This window comes from Suncus etruscus, chromosome 3 (genome assembly GCF_024139225.1).
Source record: "Suncus etruscus isolate mSunEtr1 chromosome 3, mSunEtr1.pri.cur, whole genome shotgun sequence".
NCBI lineage: Eukaryota > Metazoa > Chordata > Mammalia > Eulipotyphla > Soricidae > Suncus > Suncus etruscus.
The window spans coordinates 108825355-108847662 of NC_064850.1; the positions used below are offsets into that span (position 1 = coordinate 108825355).

Genomic DNA, 22308 nt, shown 5'->3' on the forward strand with positions numbered 1-22308 from the left:
GAAAGGAAAGGAAAGGAAAGAAAGGAAAGAAAGAAAGAAAAAAAGAAAGAAAGAAAGAAAAAAGAAAGAAAGAAAGAAAGAAAGAAAGAAAGAAAAGAAAGAAAGAAAGAAAGAAAGAAAGAAAGAAAGAAAGAAAGAAAGAAAGAAAGAAAGAAAGAAAGAAAGAAAGAAAGAAAGAAAGAAAGAAAGAAAGAAAGAAAGAAAGAAAGAAAGAAAGAAAGAAAGAAAGAAAGAAAGAAAGAAAGAAAGAAAGAAAGAAAGAAAGAAAAATAAGAAGCTGGATGGCATCTCTTTACCTAACCTGATGCTTTACTATTAAGCTATAGTGATCAAAACTATCTAGTACTGGAACAAAGACAGAGTCGCAGAACAATGGGTCAGAATAGACTATCCAGTAGCATAACCCCAAATATATGGTGAACTAATATTTGACAAAGGAGCCAAGAATTTGAAGTAAAACAAAGACAGTCTTTTCAACAAACGGTGTTAGAACAACTTGATAACCACCTTAAGAAATTAAAGATTGATGCATACCTCACACCCTATACAAAAGTCAACTCAAAATTGATTAAAGACCTTAAAATCAGACCAGAAGCTAAAAAGTTCATTGAGGAAAACAGGCAGAAAACTGACAAGACTTATATCTCAAAAAAATCTTTGATGATAGAATGCCAATGACAAGAGGTATAGCATCAAACCTAAATAAATGGGACTACATCAAACTAAAGTTTCTGAATGTCAAAAGAAACACAGGCTAAAACTAGAAGACAGCTAATGGAATGGGAAACTGTTTTTGCACTCAACACATCAGATACAGATTTGATATCTAGGATATACAAAACACTCACAAAAGTTAGCTCCACAAAACCTAAAAAAAAAATTGAAAAATGGGGTGAAGAAATTAATAGACACTTCTCTGAGGAAGACCAATAGATAACCAATAGACACATGAAAACATGCACATTATTACTCATCATTAGGGAAATCCAAATCAAAATAACATTAGGTACCATCTTACACCAGTGAAGATGACACATATCAAAGTTAATGGGACCAATCTCTGTTGGCGGGGATGTAGTAAGAAAGGAATTCTTATTCACTGCTAGTGAGAATGCTACATGGTCCAACCCCTATGGAAAACAGTATGGAGGGTTCTCAGTAAAATCAAAATTGAGCTGCCATATGACCCAGAAATCTCTCTCTTAAATATCTATCCCCAGGATAGAAAGACATTCATCCAAAAGTATGTATGCACACCACTACTCATTGCAGCACTCAGTACAATAGCCAAGACTTCTTTTATTTTCCTTTTTTCTTCTTTTATAATCTATTTTTGTCAGTGCATAGTTTATGCTTTTAATTTTTGTGAAAAACAACATTATAAATTGGGAGCATTTAAAAAACAATATGTGGGGCTAGAATGATAATACAGTCGGTAGCACACTTGTTTTATAAAGAACTGACACTCCTGAGCTTGCCAGGAGTGAACACTGAGTGTAAAGCCAGGAGTATAATCTATTTATTTTTATTTTTTATTTTTATTTTTGGTTTTGGGTCACACCTGGCATCGATCAGGGGTTATTCATGGCTCCATGCTCAGAAAATCGCCCCTGGCAGGCAAGGGGGACCATATGAGATGCCAGGATTTGAACCACCGTCCTTCTGCATGAAAGGTAAACGCCTTACCTCCATGCTATCTCTCAGGCCCCTATTTATTTTTTCTTAATTCAATTATTTTAAATTCTTTGAACCCCCCCATAAGGGTCAGGCCTCCAACTACAATCTATGAATAGATCTCTAATGTCTATCTATAACTGGGCATGAGTTTGTATGCAATGGACTTTTCTATGTTTGCATAATCTATATTATAAACAATCCATGTCTATACATATTGTATATAGCCTATTTTATATTATTCCTCCTTCCCCCATCCTATTCAGAACTCCTTCTGTCCTGTCACCCTCTCATTCCTGATCCATTATCTCTCCTTTTTTTAACCCTCTTTACCCTCAATTCTCAACTCCTTAAGAACCAAAACAACCCCTTTGCCTCAGTAATCTGCCACTGGGTTCCCTAAATGAAAGAACACCCTCTCAACCCCACATCTCTCACCCCATCAAGAAGCTGCAACCACCACTCCTGCTGACTCATTCTATGCAGCCCTTTTTCTCCCACTCTCCCTCAATGTGGGCTGTTGCATACTACTGGACTCAGCTCTAGAGGGACCCCCAGCTTGAGGACACTACTTGAGCCCTTACTGCCGCAAACCATTTCTCAATAAGACCAGGGTATGGGATAAAAATGTGCCCTGGATCTCATCCCCCAAAGAGTATCTCAAAAATCTTAATGGGGATATTTATGTTTTCTTGGTATGTTTAATTCTTTAATAGTTATACATATAAGTGTTTTTATTTCCAAATGTAAAGGTCCCTTTTTTTTTTTTTTTTTTTTTTTTTGCTTGTTTTGGTTATGCTTAATACAAAATTCTAGTAGAAAAGTTTTGCTTGGAATAAAAGCTCTGGTCAAAACCAGGGCACAGAGATTGGATAGCTTGTCATTTTTACCCAAAAATTGTATAATACAGGAGCACCTTCCATCCTGAAGATATGTCATGGGATTTGACTTAGACCTCATGTGATCGGACATTAACCTCCCAAACCAGAATCCCAGATCCCAACCTCAGAACTGGCACAGTTTTCTGCAGTAGCATCAGGAAGTAAACTCCCCCTGCAGGGGAGGGGGGCCCTAATACCTGTCTAGTACCAACTTGCCCAGGGTAGGTTCATATGACATTCTGTGGATTAGGAAACAGCATCAACTTGATCTAAGTGCAGGTTACCCTACCTCATCACCTAATAGTGAGATGAAATCAGTAGACACTCAGTCCTTTGATCTGTGCAAAAACCAAGATCACTAAATACAGAAGACTGACTACAACAACTGTGTCCAGAGCAGATCATCTGGAGCCATAAAGACTCTATCCTAGACTTCATCCTAGGATCTGTGCAAAAACCAAGATCTCCAATTACAGAGGACTGACTTTGACAACCACAACTGAGCAGAATGTTTCTTACACCATAAAGAAAACCCTTGGGGTTCTACAATGAACATGTCCAGAGCTTATAGTTGGTCTCATGACAGTATACTTCAATAGTGGAGACACTTTGTATCTCTTAGGCCAACGGCATTTCCTTTTTAATTTCCCCAATACTTATTGTGCCTATGCAAAAAAAAAAAAATCTTGCCACAGCAGCCCTTTATATTTTTTTCTTTTTCTTTTCTTTTCTTCTTTTAAATTTATATTTATAGCTTCCAGACAGGGGCTTTCCCCCCCCCTTCGATTTCTTCTTTTTTTTTTAATAAAATATTTATTTAAGCACCATGATTACAAGCATGATTGTAGTTGAGTTTCAGTTCATAAACAGAATACCCCCCTTCACCAATGCAGAACCATAGAACATGAATCATCTTGTTCTGCCTCATACTTTTATGTCTTCCTACAAATTGGGGGGGGGGGGGAATGTAGATGGTACCAGGGGCAAAGCAGTCTCATGAGCATTGAGTGGAAATTAAAAAATGATCAGACTGAAATACCCAACCCAAAGTCAATGACAATAAAATCAAGAGACCCAAACAACAATAAGCAGTCCAGGAGGCTAAGGTGGAGGTATGGGATACATGCTGGGAACAGTGGCTGAGGGAGGTCAACACTGGTGGTGGGAATGGTTTTTGTGTGTGTGTTTTTTTTTATCAGAGTGAATTTTTAATATAAATTTTTTATTTAAGCACCATGATTACAAACATGATTGTAGGTGGGTTTTGGTCATAAACTGCCTTAATTCATCATCACTATGTACCTTAATTATAACTGTGAAAGACTTATAATTCATATTGGTCTCCATAAAAATTATAAAAAAGAAAGTCCCAAACATTTTTTTCCTTTTTTTCCCTTTTGAGTTCTTTGGACCACACCTGGTGATACTTGGGAGTTACTCCTGGCTCTGTACTCAGCGATTACTCCTGGAAATATTCAGGGGACCAAATGTGATGTTGGACCACATACAAACCTAGGTGGACTACATACAAAGCAAAGTCCCTACTTGCTGAACCATTGCTCCAGCTTCACAAGTCCCAAACATTTTTAAAGGCCAAAACCATGCCAAGCATGTTCTCTAACTACCACAAAAGAATGAAATTAGAAATAAATAGCAAAAGGAAATTTGGAGGATTTACAAATATGTACAAATTAAACAACACATTCCTAAATGTGTTTGAAATTTAGGTGAAGGGAAACAAAAACTCAATATATAACAAATTGTATGTATGAGGGGCAGCTAAAGAAGTGCTCAGAGGAAGTCACTGGAAATGCCTCTATTACAAAAATAAGATTTCAAATCAACAAGTTGATTTTCCTTTTTGAAAAACAATCAAAGAAGAGCAAATTAAGCCCAAAGTAAGCAGAAAGGGATTAGAATATAAATGAACAAAGATGAAAATAAATAAAATAAATGTTGATTATTTTGAGATCAACAATTAAAAAACCTTTAAGTAGACCAAAATTAAAAAAGAAAAATTTCAAATTATTAAAACAAGGAGTAAAAAAGAAATATTGGGGCTAGAGCACAAAATATTGGTGGTGCAAGCAGTAGGGCATCTGCCTTATACGTGCTGACCTGGGACAGAATGCAATTCAATCCCCCAGTGTTCTATATGGTCCCCCAAGCCAGGAGCGATTTCTGAGCACATAGCCAGAGTGATCCCTGAGCATCACCGGGTGTGGCCCAAAAACTAAAACAAAAATATTGCCACCTTGCTAGTGCTATTGCCACCTTGCAAGTGCTAGCCAAGGAAGAACGGAGGTTCAATCCCCCGGCGTCCCATATGGTCCCCCCAAACCAGGGGCATTTTCTGAGTGCTTAGCCAGGAGTAACCCCTGAGCCTCAAATGGGTGTGCCCCCCCAAAAAATACATATATATATATAGCCACCAGCGTTCCAGAGACTATTACAGAAGTTTTATGCCAAAGACTTACATAAACAGATAAAGTTGATTAAAAAGCAAATCAAAAATCTCTAAATGAGTCTGGATTAGGCAGAAAGGCACAGTAGGTAGGAAATTTGTCTTGCAGATGGCTGACCTGAGTTCAATCCCTGGCATCCTATATGGTCCCCCTAATCTGCCAGGAGTAATTTCTGAGAGAAGAGGCCAGGAGTAACCCCTGAGTGCTGCCAGGAATAGCCAAAAAATAAATTCTCTAAAGATCTATACCAGGAAGTGGCACTGAAGTATAAATCCTGTGACTATCTCATGGCTGTTACTAGCAAATTCTAAATATATCCAAAGAAGTATTCACTAAAGTCACTCACAGATTCATCCCAAAACAAAAATAGTAAAATTGTCCAACCCTTCTATAAGGCCATATTATCCCGATACCTCAGCCAAGCAAAAAAATCACATGAAAATAAGACTACAGGCCAATAGTCCTTACAGACAAAGGTTCTCAACAATGCAGCAGCATATTAAAAGGATTATAGGCATAACAAGTAGGACTCATCCCATGAATGCTAGCTTGGTTTAACATATGAAAATTAATCAATGTAGCACACTATAGTCATAGAATAAAAGACAGACCTGATATGATCATATCATAGAATCCAAAACCCTTTCCAAATAAGACTCTCCACAAACTATAAATGTAAGGAAGTTTCACCACCTGATGAAATCATTTGGTTAAACCCCAGGATTACCATCTCACATAATGGTATGAATATCATGTGTCGCAGACTAGCTCTTGGGGTCTGGTTGGGTTAGAAAACTTCTTTGAGTTCCCTAGAGGAATGGGTGCATGGGCAGCAAAATATTGTTAAGGGAAAGTTTATGAAAATAGATGTTAGATGATTATAATAGCTCAGATAGGTGATCAGATATAGATGAGATTTAAGCCTTTCTCTACCCCTATCTTGGTAATCCTCTTGCTCTGAAATTTCACCTTGAGATGTCAACGGCCTGCTGCCCTGGTAACCATTACCCAACGCCCCTCCTAATAGGAACTCGACATACTTGGGCAAAAGAATGGACTTCTGCTCACCCCTCCTAAAGTTCTCTCATTTGGAAAAGGATAAGCTCACCATTTGATTGGATGTTGTGTTTGAACCTGTGCTAGGGACTGGTGCATTCTACAAGCCCTACTTTTCATATCGACTCTCCTCCTAAGGTTCCTTAAACCTGTAAAAGACACTTCCCTCAAGTGCCATGGACTTCTGGTATCAGTTGTATGACAAAGCCTGCATCCCAGCTAGCTGAAATCAATAAACTTGTTTGCTGACTGCATTCTCTGAAGATTTGTGGTCTTTATTTGAGGTGATGGGCTTTCTCAGACCCTTAACAATATGAATAAATGAGAGCACAAAATGTGTGTAGAGAAACAGCTTTGTAAGTTTAATGCCTGGGACAGGTATATGAGGTAAATTGCCAGTAACACAGATACTTCCTAGTACCCCAAAACATTACCATTAGTCTTGTTTTATATATATAACAATTCACTTGGCTAGGGGGGATAAGCAGTAAAAGTCCTGAGTTAAAAAGGAGAAGGTTAATCTTAACATCTCAAAGCAGTTTCTGGCAAGCTAGCCTCAGATGTAAAATAGGGGATTAGTGAGAAGCAGGAATTCTGTATCAAATTCATTTTAAGGGGATAGGTTTCATTGTTTAAAGGTCAAAGTGAAGGAGAGGGCTATATTTTACAAAGATGCAATTCTCATTTATAGGAAAAGTCAAACAGTCCAAATCTGCATGCTGGCCAAACCCTATTTGATTCCCAGAAGCAAAAACTGCAAGAGCAATTTGAATACAGAAGGGAAGAAAGGTTGTTACATAGTATCTATAATTTAGAGCTGAAATTATCCAGGTAAAGGGAATTTGATCAAGACTTTATCTACCTGTAATAAGTACAACAAAGAGAGAAAGGCCAATTAGATGTTAGTTGTGAAGGAAGTATAAAATGAATCTCAAAAATATCACTACGAAATTTACCAAATATCCACACAGGGGTGGGGCTTCCCAGCAGGCCTTTTGCTGAAATATCCTTGGGAGTATTCGAAACACCCATCTGCATTAAGAACATTACACTCTAGTCGGCCTTCAGTCCATCCTCCTCATAGAAATATAGAAATTCTTATTAATGGTGCAGACTATCATGAAAAGGAAAAAGTCATTTATATTTACTCACTTTTCTTTCCTAGTTAAAGCAATGTGAAAAAAAAAAGAAAATGAAACAGGGGTACAGAAAAGAAAGGAGAAATGAAAATCTTGTCACAAGTGTGTGATAATTGTGTTATAATTGAGACTTAAAGTTCCTTTGCTTGTATTCCATTGTTTAACTATCAGTTTTGCCTGGGACCTCAATGTTTTCACATTACAAACTTTCTGGGGACCTTCAGGCACTTCAGTGAAACAATTTCCTTTCCATACACCTAGTCTGTGATCTCTCCAGGGGTTTGTTTTAGAAACTTTATTTCTAACTTTGGACTTCATTGTGCCTTTCAAGAGTGGAAATGCCTCAAAATCAATGCCCACAATTAAGCCCATTAAAACCCCCACAACCTTTTTCTTCCTTTAAAATCTTCCTACCAGTTATTTCCCACTGACTGGCAACATTTCTGTTTCTCTTGCCAAATCATTAGTTTATCCCAAGTCCAGCAAATGGGTCTCTGGTTCTGGCAATTCTCTCTGTTGAAACTATATCTTACTGCATAATCATTACAGATGTTATGACAATTTTTTTTACAAAAGATATCTGGGGGCACGGAGAAATAGTTCAATGGCCAAGATATAATGTGCTTTACATTCAAAAGGCCTGCTGGGTACATCCACAGCACCATATGGTCCCCTGAACATCCCGAGAAAGAGCCCCCCCTCACCATAGAAGCAAGAGCAGATATCATATCCCGACTGTTGTTGGGTGAGGTCTTAAAAAAAATAACTAACAATGAAAAGCCCAAGGAACAATCATTATGTCATTTTTTCCTAATTTTTCCAGTATTACTTAAAAACAATTTATTAAAAGTCTTTGGTACAAGATTAAGAGTTATAAAATAGTTGTAAAAACATGTTAAAATTGGGGCCGGAGAGATAGCATAGAGGTAAGGCGTTTGCCTTTCATGCAGAAGGACGGTGGTTCGAATCCCGGCGTCCCCATATGTGTCCCCTGTGATTTCTGAGCCTAGAGTCAAGAGTAACCTGAACACTGCTGGGTGTGACCCAAAACCTAAAACCCAAAAAAAAAAAGTTAAAATTAAATAGTTTAAATTTAATCCACATCATTTCATTTTGTGTGTGTGTGGTTGTTTTTTTTTTTTTTTCAGGTTTTTTATTTTTGGGTCACACCCAGCAGTGCTCAGGGGTTACTCCTGGCTCTAGGCTCAGAAATCATCCCTGGTAGGCAAAGGGGATCATATGGGATGCCGGGATTCGAACCACTGTCCTTCTGCATGAAAGGCAAACACCTTACCTCCATGCTATCTCTCCGGCCCCAATCCACATCATTTCTTTTTTTTGTTGTTTTGTTTTGTTTTGTTTTGTTTTTGGGCCACATCCAGTGTTGCTCAGGGGTTACTCCTGGCTATCTGCTCAGAAATAGCTCCTGGCAGGCACGGGGGACCATATGGGACACCGGGATTCGAACAAACCACCTTTGGTCCTGGATCGGCTGCTTGCAAGGCAAACACCGCTGTGCTATCTCTCCGGGCCCATCATTTCTTTTTTTTTTTTTTATTGTATGAATTTATTCAAGAGACAAAATTGATTAGCATAATGAGGTAAACCAACATAACATAATATAGTGACATAACATAACATATAATATAATTGATATAATAATACATGTAAGTCAAAGAAAGTTTCTGATTAAAAACATATTTTTTTCCATAATGGCTTACATATCTTTCACAGTAGTGTTTTAGGTACATATTAACATTGAATCAGGGGAATACCCATCACCAACTATGTCCTCCCCCCATTCCAGTTCCCTTTCTACAACCCATATAACCCACCATCACCCCCCGGGCTGCTAGAGTAGGTGGACCGCTCTTTGTCTGGCTTACTACTAGTGATCTCATATATGTTTGGTCCTGGAACCCTCATTTCCCCTTCTATTTAAGAGGCAGAGCTAGAAAAATCAAGGTACGTGGTTTTGTTTGAAGGCAAGAAAAGCAATAGAATGGGGTACAAAATAAGAGGGAAAAATAAAAAGAAGTCAAAAGTTAAATACGCTGAAAATGGGCTGAGTCTCTCTAGAGGCTTCCAACCTCAGTTAGAGAGAGGATGTGAAAAAGGTAATTGAAATACCACAACAATACAGAAAAAAATTATCGAATTAAATAACCGGTGAGCACTACAGCAATAAAGATAGGCACCACACAATAGTCTCGGTTCTGAAATCAACTTATGCTCGAATGCAAAAAGAAAGAGAAAGACAAGACAAAATAAAATAAAATAATATTGGAGACATCAACAGTAATCTCCACACCAAAATAAAGACGTCAAAAAAATCGATCAATCGATAAATAAACATGTGGAAAAATGATTGTTTTGTGCTTTTTTTTTCTCCTTTTCTTTATCCCCCTGCATAGGCACAGTAACTATTGGGGTTATTGTAGAGGGAATTCCCTTGACCTACCATCATTTCTTAATAAATCAGGAAATATTTTTCTGGCCTAAGAAACAAAATTTTAATACATTAATTTTTATCAACTTGTGTATTATAACCAAAATACTACATGTGAGAAAAATACTATAGTGTTGTACAGTATGGATTTAGAAATTTTAATTTTCTGTGTATAAAGATTCTGCACTGCAATCACTGATTTGGTTAACTGATATGCCAACCTCAGCACTTTTAAGGGGTGTTTATTTTTTCCTCATCTTCAGATCCATCTAGTAATACATTCAAAATATCTTCATCTTATTGAAAAATTTGATGATGGCTTAATTTGGTGTAAGAACCCAAGTTTTAGTTACCCACTTGCATGACAGTGCCAAGGATGGGTCTTACTATTTCCAGTGGGTATCAATTGGCACACCATGCTTCACTCACTCTTTGTAGAAATGGTCCAAGTGTTTGGGATGTTTATTTACATATATCAGGAACTGTAAAACAGATGCAAGACCAATAGGAATATTATCAGTTACCTCTTCTTTTTTTAGATGGATCCCACATCCAGTGATATTCATGAGTTGCTCCTGGCTCTGCATTCAGGAATTACTCCTGGTTCTCTGGGGACCATATGTGATGTTGGGGATTGAATTCAGGTCAGCTGCATACAAGGCAAACACACTATCTGCTGTGCTATCATGCCAGCCCCTAATGATACTCATTTTTTTAGAGAAGTTGCTTTACTTCCATTACAACATGACCTCAGAAACGAAGATACTGTAGTATTGGCAGACAAATGACAGTTTAGCTAGCTGGGGAAGGAAAGGAGTCTTCTCAGACCACAGGCTTACTCAAGGCACCTTCACACACCCTGGTCCCTGCACCTCAGAATCTTCACTGGGTTGAGTCACAAAGCCCTAGTGTTACAGTGTTCTAGATAAATTCTAGGTGTACTGGTCACAGCACTTGTTCATCCATGAGCCACCAGTAATATACTGCTGTTCTATTTACCTTTGGGAAACAAAGAATTTTCAAGTCTGGCCTCTCTAATTCAGGAGATAAGGAAAAAGAGGCCTCAGTAATTCTCAGAACTAGGCTGGCAACTCAATGCAAAAGTCAGATGCTACTGAAATGCTTCTCAATACTATCTGCTAAAACTAAGTCCATCTCCACACCCTCTACTGCTGAGGACCTCAAAGGCTACACCTGACAATTCGAGGGAACCATGTAGTGCTGGGAGCTGAACTTCAGTCTGGTAAGTGCATAGTCTGTACCCTAACTGCTGTCCTGACTCCCATCCCCTTCTTTGCTTGTTCAGTGGTGTGAAGAATAGAGCTCTACCCTGTGGCAATTATGTAGTGAAAGTTTATAGACCAATATTTTGGCTTATTATTCTTGTTGAAATACTGTACTTCACGCAGGTGACATATCACTGAGAGATTATGCTTTCCCAATGCCTTATGTATATACTTGAAATAGAATCTCAAATAACTAAGGGAAAAAATAAAACCCTTTCTCCAGAAAATTTTACTTTGGGGCAGAGAGATTGGGCTATATCCAGCGGCTCTATGCTCAGGGATCACTCCTGGTGAGACTCAGGATCATATGGGATACCAAGAATCCAACCGAAGTCAGTTGCCTGCAAGCCAAGCACACTACCTACAGTTCTATTGCTCCAACCCCCTGTATTTTCCTTTTCTTTTTATTCCCCCAAACCCCTAAAGAGCCCTAAATTGAGGCAGACCCCTGACTCCTGTGTTATTGTTGACTGAAGGTGTTCAGTGAAGCCCTTTTTCTGAACTGCCAATGGGTTGCAATCTCCATGGGCATTTTCCTAAACAATGGCCACTTTGATGGACATCCTTAAAATCTTCAAGAAAAACCTTGAACAAGAAGCACCTAATCAGGCCTTAAATTACTCACTAATGTATTAAAGGAACATTCAAACCCTTTTTTCTTCTTTAGAGACTGAGCAAAATGTATTTACCCAAAAATTTAAACAGAAATTATACAAGTGATTTTATTTTTTGGTGTGTTTTTTTTCTTTTGTTTTTTGGGGTTTTTTTTGGGGGGCACACCCATTTGATGCTCAGGGGTTACTCCTGGCTAAGCATTCAGAAATTACCCCTGGCTTGGGGGGACCATATGGGACGCCAGGGGATCTAACTGCGGTCCTTCCTTGGCTAACACTTGCAAGGCAGGCACCTTACCTCTAGTGCCACCTCACCAGCCCCCACAAGTGATTTTATAAGAGTCATAATAGGCAACCTACTAAAACAAAATTGAGCTGAGAATCATTTGGCAAGTTTGAATAATTAAAATCCTCCACCACTTTACCTAAAAAAAGAGGAACTCAACCACTCCCCAAGAGCACCAGCCTTCCATTTCTCTGACATTCCAAAATAATGTAAATATGTATTTGATTCTCCTAGGTGCCCTCTTCCAACTGTTATAGAATGTTCAAAAACATGGCATTTTACAGAGTACATTAGAAAAGCAGAAACACAGCCAACACTCCTGTGTACCACAGAGTCTGAGCAACTATTACAGCTGAACATTAGCATTGCTGTTCATTGGCTTCCCCGAGGGGAAAACAGGTGGACTGGAGCAGACCCAGATTTTCCTCTTGGCCACATTCTGGCTTCTCTCACCATCATCAAAATAGCACATTATAAACTAAGATGCAGCACAAGCATATTCTGAAGTACAGGAGAAGTTGAGGGTCCAGCTGAAGCCTCTCTCATTCAAAGCTTAATTCGGCCTCAACATGCAATGCCCTCTGGTCCTGAAATGGGACAGGGGTGGAGGTTGTGGCTATGAACGCAAGAATTCCTCTACTTTCTGGGAGAGTCTGCCAGTGAGGAGACAGGAATGCATCTGCCTTCACCACCTTCTAGAAGCCATCCAGGGTTCTGGGGTTGATGTGGAATTATCTCTGGAATTATCTCTACCCCAGCAACTGGACTGAACTCCAGGCTAGGTATGTGCTCAAAGCAATGACGGACGTAGATCAGATGAGGCTAGATAATACCATGGGTAAGGCCTTGCTTACCTGTAGCACCTAGCTGGCTCAGGTTTGAGCCTCAGCACCTCATGTGGTCTAGTAAGCACTGTCAGAAGTGATTCCTGAGCACAGAGCCAGGAGTTACCCCTAAGCACATCTATATGTGATGTAAAGCCCAAACAAAGAATCTAGATTTGTGTAGGATTCTGCTTTACAGAATTTTGGGGTGAAAGACTCACATTGATGAGGTACCAAACCAGCAGACACAGCAATATAGAGGTAAATCCATAGCACTGTCCAGGTCAAACCAAGATGTGTTTCCAGTGGGGATCTGAAAACCCCTGGGAAGCAAAGAGGGTAGTTTGGGCTTGTGGATGAGGATCATCTGAGGATTAAAACGAGAAAAGAAACCTAGATACAGGACTTCATGGTAGAACCCAGGCCTTGTATACTTGAGGCCCTGAGTTTGATGTCTGGCCCAGCCTAAAGGGGGTCATCCTGTCAGCACCACCTTGATTGATTCTCAGAATCACAACAGCCAAGTCACCACCACAACAAAGAGATGGGGAGGGGGACTAATTTTTATTACTGTACTGAAATGAGAACAGAGCCAGAAGCCCTTTGTCCTCACTGATATAATGGGGGTTCTAACAGCACACCAGTCTCACAGGTTGGTTTCAAGGAGGACATTTATGGAAAGGACTTTGGTAGAGAACATAAAAAAAGCTTTGCTATGGGATGCACAGGGCATAGGTTCAGAAAGGCCAAAACCACATCCTGGAAGAAGGCACATGTTCAGGCAATAAAACTGTGTCCCTGCACTATAACCACTAGCCCCAAGTGGAACAGGTCTCCCAAGTCAAGAGAAAAAAATTAGAATGCTTGTATTCTTTTCTTCACAAGGATGCAACTTAATGTAGAAGAGTGGCAAGATATTTCTGTGAGCCCCTTGAAGTGGGCAAAGAATAATTAGCAAGACCTGGAACTTGCGTAGAAACGACAAAAACAAGGTCCAGGAGCTTCCTGGGGGATGCGATAGGCCTTCCTTCTGCCTAAGGAACTGGAGACAGTGACCGAGGGTAGCTGCCAGCATCCCTAGATAGAGTCTGGGAGCTTGGCAGGCTCCGTGTGTGCAGTGGGTGGTGGCCCTGTCCCAAGGAGGCCCTTAGAATCTCAGGTTGTCAAACACAGTGCACTGGGCCCCTGCCGCAAAGGCATATAAATAATTAATTATAAATAATTAGCGCTGGTTCTAGGCCGTACTGCGAGGACGCGCTGGGCTGGGACAGGCTGTCTGGCTGCTTGCTAACTTCTCAGGGATGAGCTTTCTTAGAGGAGGCACCAGGAAAGGAAAACAAGGAGAGGGGAGGGGAAAGATCCCCTCCAGGACTGAAATGTGGTTTTCCTCCTGCTGCGAGCCTCCCACCCCCAACTCAATAAACGCCAATGACCCGAGCTGAACTCCCAGGAGTGAAGGCAGAGCTGGTTGATACTTTGAAAGGATCTTTTTTTCTTCTTTTTTTTTTTTTACAAGATCAATTGTCCTACCGAGCTGAAAAGCTGGCCCTGGGAAGAGGCTCAGTCCTAAAAGCTGCCAGGCAAGCCAGGGACAGGGAAATGGGGGCGTCTCTCCCCGGGAAGCCCGGCCTGTGCTGCGTCCATGATTCCAAATTGCCCAGAAACCCGAGATCCAACGAGCATTATTTAAATGAACCGGCTGTTACATGAACCTTAAGACAAGTCATTTGGCTGGAGGGCTGCCCTGGCCCAAGAGACATTAATCCAAGCTCTTCTCGTCGTCGTGCAGGCCGGCTGCGGCTGTAGGAGCACCGCGCACTCTCCCCGAAGAAGCGAGCGCGCTTCTAATGGTGATGAGGGCCCCACGCCAGGGCGCAAAACTCCACAGGTCCCGACAGAGTCAACACCCGGCGTCTGAGCAGAAGAGAAGCTCCGGATACCGCGATGGTGTTTGGAGCCCTGTTTCCTGCCTCCCACGAGAAATCAACCCAAAAACCCCTCCCTCCCTCCCTCCCTCTCCCCCCCTCTCTCTCTCCCCCTCCCCCTCCCTCCCTCCTCTCTCTTCTCTCTCCTCTCTCTCCTCTCTCTCAGTCTCCTCTCTCCTCTCTCTCTACTTTCTCCTCTCTCACCCTCCTCTACTCTCCTCTCTCTCTTCTCTCCTCTCACCTCTCTCTCTCCTCTCTCCTCTCTCCCCTCTCTCTCCTCTCTCTTTCCTCTCCCCTCTCTCTCCTCTCTTTCCTCTCCCCTCTCTCTCCTCTCTCTTTCCTCTCCTCTCTCTCTCCTCTCTCCTCTCACTCTCCTCTCCTCTCTCTCTCCTCACTCTCCTCTCTCCTCCCTCTCTCCTCTCACTCTCCTCTCTCCTCCCTCTCTCCTCTCTCCTCTCTCTCCTCTCCCTCCTCTCTCCCCTCTTTCTCCTCTCTCTCCTCTCCTCTCTCTCTCCTCTCCCCCTCCTCTCTCCCCTCTTTCTCCTCTCTCTCCTCTCTCCCTTTCTCCTCTCCCCCTCCTCTCTCCTCCTCTCCCCCTCCTCTCTCCTCCTCTCCCCCTCCTCTCTCTCTCTCTCTCTCTCTCTCTCTCTCTCTCTCTCTCTCTCTCTCTCTCTCTCTCTCTCTCTCTCTGTCTCTCTCTCTCTCTCGATGGTGTCAATAAACCTCTCTCCCTCTCCTCCCTCTTCTCTTCCCTGTTTCCTGCCTCCCAGAAGAATCAACATCTCTCCTCTCTCTCCTCCCTCTTCTCTCTCTTCCCTCTCTGTCCTCTCCTCCCTCTCTCTTCCCTCTCTCTCCTCTACTCCCTCTCTATCCTCTCCTACCTCTCCCCTCTCTCTCCTCTACCTCCCTCTCTCCTCCCTCCCTCTCTCCCTCTCTCTCTCTCCTCTCCTCCCTCTCTCTCCTTTCCTCTCCTTTCCTCTCTCTCCTCTCTCCTCTCTCCTCCCTCTCCTCTCTCTCTCTCTCTCTCTCTGTCTCTCTCTCTCTGTCTCTCTGTCTCTCTCTGTCTCTCTGTCTGTCTCTCTCTCTGCTTCAGAAATCACTCCTGGGATGCTGGGAACTGAGCCTGGGTGGGCCGCATGCAAGACAAAAACACTACTCGCTGTACTATCGTTCTGGTTCCTGAACCCATCTCTTTTTGTTTGTTTGTTGGGGGGGGGCACACTCAAGTACTCAGGGGTTACTCCTGGCTCTGCGCTCAGAAATCGGTCCTGGCAGGCCAGGGGGACCGACCATATGAGATGCCGGGAATGAAATCTGGGTCTGTCCGGGGTTGGACGCATGCAAGGCAAACACTCTACCTCTGTGTTAATCACTCCAGCCAGCTCCAGAACCCGTCTCATAACACAAATTTCACTTTCAGAAGCAAACAAGAGAGTCATCAATACTCTCTACACCCTACCTCCCAAAAAAGACATAAATTGATCTTGGAAATAATTCTGAGGGCAAGATCTTGAGCAAAAAGTCAGCATTATAATTAAATGGGGAATCAACAAATGGACTACATCAAACTCAAATGCTTTTGCATGGAAAATAAAAAAGATAAAAGGAAACTTACAAAATGGACATACGGTACTATTTTTACAATGCTTGAGGGCATCTTATTAATGGTTAATATTTAAATATATAAAGAAATTAATAACCAAAATCAAAAATAGTGTTTTAGAATTAAAAATAAGGAACTAAATAGATGTTTTTTCAAAGAGGACCTCTAACTGGTCAATGATACATAAATTAGGGGAATTGAAAGAGAAATATACAAGGAAATGTCACCTCATGTTAGAATAGCCACTGTCAGAAGACAGGCAACAATAAGGCCTGGGATATATGACAGTAGGGTAATGTCTGTTTTGCTGGTGTGATGCCAGAGTTCCATCACAGCCACCACCCCACAAGCCATTGTGGCTCTGCTGCTAGAGATCCCAGGCACCACGACTGTGCCACGACTAAATGTGTGTAAGCACCATATCTAAAATGTGTGATCCTTTGGCTCAAGTACAGCATGTAGGGCATTGGCCTTGCAAGCAGCCGACCAGGATTCAATTGAATCTCCGGCATCCCACCTAGTTCCCTGTGCCTGCCAGGAGTGATTCCTGAGCCCAGAGCCAGGAGTAATTCCTAAGTACTACTGGGTGCCCCCCAAAAAAAATACCTGGGATCCCAGGGGCACCACAACCAAGTGCACATACCCCCCAGTCTTCAACAACAATAAAGAACAAAGAAGAGAACAAATGAAGAAACACAGAGTTCTCCACATACTAATCATCAAGGAGATGCAAATCAAAACAACAATGAGGTACCATCTCATGCCACAGAGACTGGCACACATCACAAAGAACAAGAACAAAATTAGTGCTGGCAGGGATATGGAGAGAAAAAAAACTCATTCACTGTTGGTGGGAATGGAGATTCCTCAAAAAAATGGAAATTGAGCTCTCATATGACCCAGCTATACACCTCCTAGGGATATACCCTAGAAACACAAAAACACAATATAAAAATGCCTTCTGCACACCTATATTCATTGCAATACTATTTACAATAGCCAGAATCTGGAAACAACCCACATGCCCTTCAACAGCTGAATGGTTAAAGAAACTGTGGTATATATACACAATGGAATACTATGCAGCCATGAGGAGAAATGAAGTCATGAAAATTTCCTACATATGGATGGACATGGAAACTATTATGCTAAGTGAAATAAGTCAGAGGGAGAAAGACACAGAATAGTCTCACTCATCTTGGGTTTAAGAAAAATAAAAGGCATTATTGTAATAATAAATAGACACAATAGAGATGAGGGCTGGAAAAACCAGCTCACTATATGAACCTTTCACAAATAGTTGTAAGTACAGTTAGATAAATAACTACACTAGCGACTAACAATGGTAATGAGTGAGAGAAGTAGAATGCCTGTCTTGAATACAGGCACAAGGGGTGGAGGAGGAGGGAGATAGGGAACATTGGTGGTGGAAATGTTGCACTAGTGAAGGGAGGTGTTATTTTTATGACTGAAACCCAACTACAAACATGTTTGTTAATCATAGTGCTTAAATAAAGATATTATTTTTTAAAAAACAGAGTTACCAAAGGATGCTGCAATTTCTCTGTTGGGCAGAAACACAAAGGAAAGAAAAACAGGAGACTGATGCTATGGATTCACACAGTCAGAATTATTGGCTGCAGCCAAGTTGTGAAAACAACTCAAAAGAGCACCATGGAGTGATGGATGGTAAAACCCAGTCAGTCATGAGAGAGGAGCATGTTCTGACATGGGAAACACTCTGGATGGGCCACATGCTAAACAATCAACGGAAGAATAGGTACTATATGATATAATGTGGAATCTAAAAAGTCAAACATATACAAAATAAAGAGATAAAATGGTGGTTTCAGGACACAGGAAGTAGGGAGATAAGATTAATAGAGTTGAAAAGTACAAATTTGGAATATGTAGTAAAAAAAAAAACTAGAGAAAGACTATACTTTCAGGGATTATTTCTATAGTATGTTACTAGAGAAGTATCTCTGATCGAATATAGCATGAGGAGCCAGAGCATCCTCTCCTGAACATGAAGCCAGCTCTAGTTGTTGCTTCTGAGACTGCCTTTTGCCATTCCCTTTCTTTGGAAGGGGTAGAGGGAGAGGATGCAGTCTGAGTGGTTCAGAATATAATCATTGCTGAAGCTGAGCTTTAGTGTGATAGTAGGGAGGGAAGGTTACTACATGGGGCAAATCTTAGAACTGGAATAGTATTTCAACAGTAGAACATTATTGCTTAATACTCCATGTACATGGTGAGAATTTTTAACCAAGGTTCTTTTTCTTGGAGGGATGTAGGCACTTTGGTGGTGGTAAACATCTGATGATAAATTTATGCAAGATAGTGGCCCTCTCAGTATTTTAGCTCTTAGTAAAAACACTGTGGTCCTCTTTACCAACAAATCAGTGGTCTGTTCTGATTGAAACTAGTCAAGATTTAGTTTTCCCTTAAAATCAAGGATTTAGGGGCTGGAGCGGTGGCATAAGCGCTAATCTAGAACAGACCGCAGTTTGATCCTCTGGTGTCTCACATAGTCCCCAAGCCAGGAGCGATTTCTGAGTGTGTAGCCAGGAGGAACCCCTAAGTGTCACGGATGTGGCCAAAAAAAGAACAAACCAAAAAAAAAAAAAAAAAGCCTAGAGATATATAAACACAATATAATGACTATAGATAATAATGTATTAAAGTGATATAATGTTATAAATATAACTTTGATGGTAATTATATAAATGTACTAAAGTAATTATAACAGAAAAATCTTAATTTACAAGATGTCACATGGAAGTCATCAAATACAAGAACCAATGTTACAATATTAAGAACCAAAAATAAGAGCAACAAAAGACTGTCTTTTGTTAATATTGAGCATGCAGATTCAATTAAGGGATGAAGAGAAGTGTGACCCCATGAGACTGAATGATGGTCCAGAAAAATTGTAGACTCCAGTCACAATTTTTGGCAGTTGGAATAAAAACAACTTGCATAATTTAGGTTTGAGGTCATCTCCAACAGTTCTCAGGTGCTATTCCTGGCTCTCAAGAGTGACCCGATGGGATTTAGGGATCGCATACCTCTCAAGGCATCAAAGTTGCTCACAAAGTCAATGCCTTACTTCTTTTACTGTGCTCTGGCCTAATTTCTGCCCATTCTAAGTGGCTTTGGTCTGTACATAATGGTTCACTTAGCCCCCAAGGGGTAGAGAAGATGGAATGGGGAGTAGAGCAGGAATGGGAAAGAGAATTTGACCAATGAGGATTTGACCTATCTAAGTTAGTGCCCATTTCATCACCCAAGGTTTCAGTTGCCTTGAATATCAGTTTGCCTCTGGCCCCAAGAGTCACTGAAATGTAGATCTTTGGGTGATTCTTTCAAACCAAGTAGAAACTAGACAAATTCTTGGGTACTCTTTGAATTTGTTACCTCTGCCCCATTTATACAGACTTCCCATCCTGCCAGAGGAGAAGGGTCCATTTATTAATTGGCTAGATTTTCACTCCAGTCTTTTTCCATGTGACCTCAAGTCATCCAGGCTGGAGACATGATAAGTCGCCCATCTTAACTATAATTCTAAGGATGAAAACCTTATTTTTCCAAAACTATGAAGAAGACGTGAGAGGACAGGCATGAAGTGAAACAGAAAGATACTTGAGAAAGTTCATTTGTAAAGCAATAATCAGAAGATTCTGAAATACTGTCCTCTTCAAGCTTGTTTCATAATAACTTGGATGAGGAAACAAGGAATCTGAGTCCCTATTGAATGATGTTAATCTAAGATCTCTCTCCTTAGAGTAGTGGTTCTCAAATAGTGGGGCGTGCCCCCCAGGAGAGTTGCTGTGTCCTGCTTCAAACCCCGCTTCAAAAGCTATGCATTTCAAAACATGCTCATTGTAGCCATTAATCCAGACATCACTTCTGATTAAAAAATCAGCTCAAATTATTTTATATATTTTTGTTTTGCAGGTTAAATTTTTTTAATAAAGATACTATTTACGAGGCCAGAGAGATAGCATCGAGATAAGGCATTTGCCTTTCATGCAGAAGGACGGTGGTTCGAATCCCAGCATCCCATATGGTCCCCTGTGCCTGCAAGGAGCGATTTCTGAGCATAGAGCCAGGAGCTCCTGAGCGCTGCTGGGTGTGACCCAAAAAAAAAAAAAAGAGCTGGAAAGATACTATTTACAGTCTAGCGGTGGGGGGCGCGAAAATGTTTTCTTTTTCTTAGAGGGCATGACAGAAAATAATTGAGAAACACTGCCTTAGAGCCATAGTTTTCCACATGCTGCACACTTCGCAAGAATTTAGCTAGAAAGTATATACTCAGATCTAAACACTAGGTGGCACCAGCTACTTAAGGCAATTCCCTTAACCAAGGAAAAGAATGAATGGTCAGGGAGGTTAGAAGGCTCCTTGTTGGGGGCTGGAGAGATAGCATGGAGGTAAGGCGTTTACCTTTCATGCAGAAGGTCATTGGTTAGAATCCCGGCATCCCATAGTCCCCTGCTCCTGCCAGGAGCGATTTCTGAGCCTAGAGCCAGAAAGAACCCCTGAGCCCTGCCGATTGTGACCCAAGAGAGAGAGAGAGAGAGAGAGAAAATGTACCAACTTACATTCTCACATAACTCATTTTTTCTCCACTCCCTCACTTGCATTTGTTATGTCTTGTCTTTTTTATTTACCTATCTATATTTATGACTTCCAATACTGTTAATGATAATTTCATGCATGCATTCTTCCAACTCCACACTCACCACCAGCTTAGACCAAAGTCTCATAGAACCCTTTCATTCATACATCTCCAACTCAGTTCTGGGGCCCCATTTTCAGTTATTTTGCCTTTTGTTCTTCTCTGGTTGTTTATCACTATATTCTGCATATGAGAGAGATCTCTGGAACTGTCCTCCTTCTGACTGACTTCACTGAAATGATACCTTCTTGTTTTATCTAAGTTACGGTAAGTTGCATGATTTTATCTTTCTTACAGTTGCAGAGTATTTCATTATGTGACCATACCACATCTTTATCCATTCATCCTCTGTTGGACATTTGAGTTGTTTCCATAGTTTGGCTATTGTACTAAGTACAATAGCTGCTATAAGTAGAGATGTGCATATATTCTTTCAAATCATGTTTTTGTTCTTTGGGGGGTAGGTGTCAAAAATTGGTATCACTAAATTTTATGGGAGTCTAGTTCTTAGTATTTTTAGAAGTTTTTATATTGCTTCTCATAGAGTTTGAACCAGACAATATTCCCACCAACAGAAGGAAGAAAGTGTTCCTTTCTCACCATATTCCTGCTACACTGGTTATTGCAGGACATTTTAGAAGTTATATGTGCCAGGCTCAGGGGTTACTCCTGGCTCTGCTCCTAGCAATTACTCCTGATAGCCTTTGATAGCCTTGGAGGGTTGTCAGAGTTGGAGCCTGTGTCAACCAGGTGCAAGGCAAGTGTCCTATTTACTATATTATTGCACTAGCCCCAACGTTTTTTATATGCCATTCTCACTTAGATTTATTTCCTAATATTTCCTAATATTATGTGACAAAGAACATTTTTTCATTGACCTACTAGCTAGTCAGATGTCTTCTTTGGAGTAAATCTGTTTATCTCCTTTCCCTATTTTTGAATGGAATTATTGAAATTTTTTATATGAAGCTTTGTGAGCTTTCTAGATCTTGGATTATCTGACTCTCAGCCCATCTTCAACCCATTTTGTATTGTGTGCAAATATTTTCTTGCATTTACTTAGATGTCTTTATTTTAGCTCAAGTTTCTTTGGGGGCTCTATACCTGGAGGCAATCAGAAGTTACTCCTGGCTCTGTGCTCAGGAATCACTCCTGGTGGTACTTGGGGGACCATATGGGAAGACAGGAATAGAACCTGGGGAAGCTACATGCAAGGCAAACAAATGCCCTACTACTCTGCTATTGCTCCAGCACCTAGTTTTAGTTTCTTTTATCATACTAGAACTTTTTATTTTGGTGTAGTCCCATTTGTTTATTAAAAAAATATTCATTTTCTGTAGCTTATTGCATTATTTTTTGGTTGGTTGGTTGGTTTTGGGGCCACACCCTGTGATGCTCACTCCTGGCTCTGTATTCAGGAAT

The 22308-nt window shown here is 40.8% G+C and overlaps 1 pseudogene; it reads left to right on the forward strand.

The window, feature by feature from the left end:
• The first annotated feature begins 18135 nt into the window (after nt 1–18135).
• On the forward strand, nt 18136–18318 carry LOC126005474 (uncharacterized; annotated as a pseudogene).
• The last annotated feature ends 3990 nt before the right edge of the window (nt 18319–22308 follow it).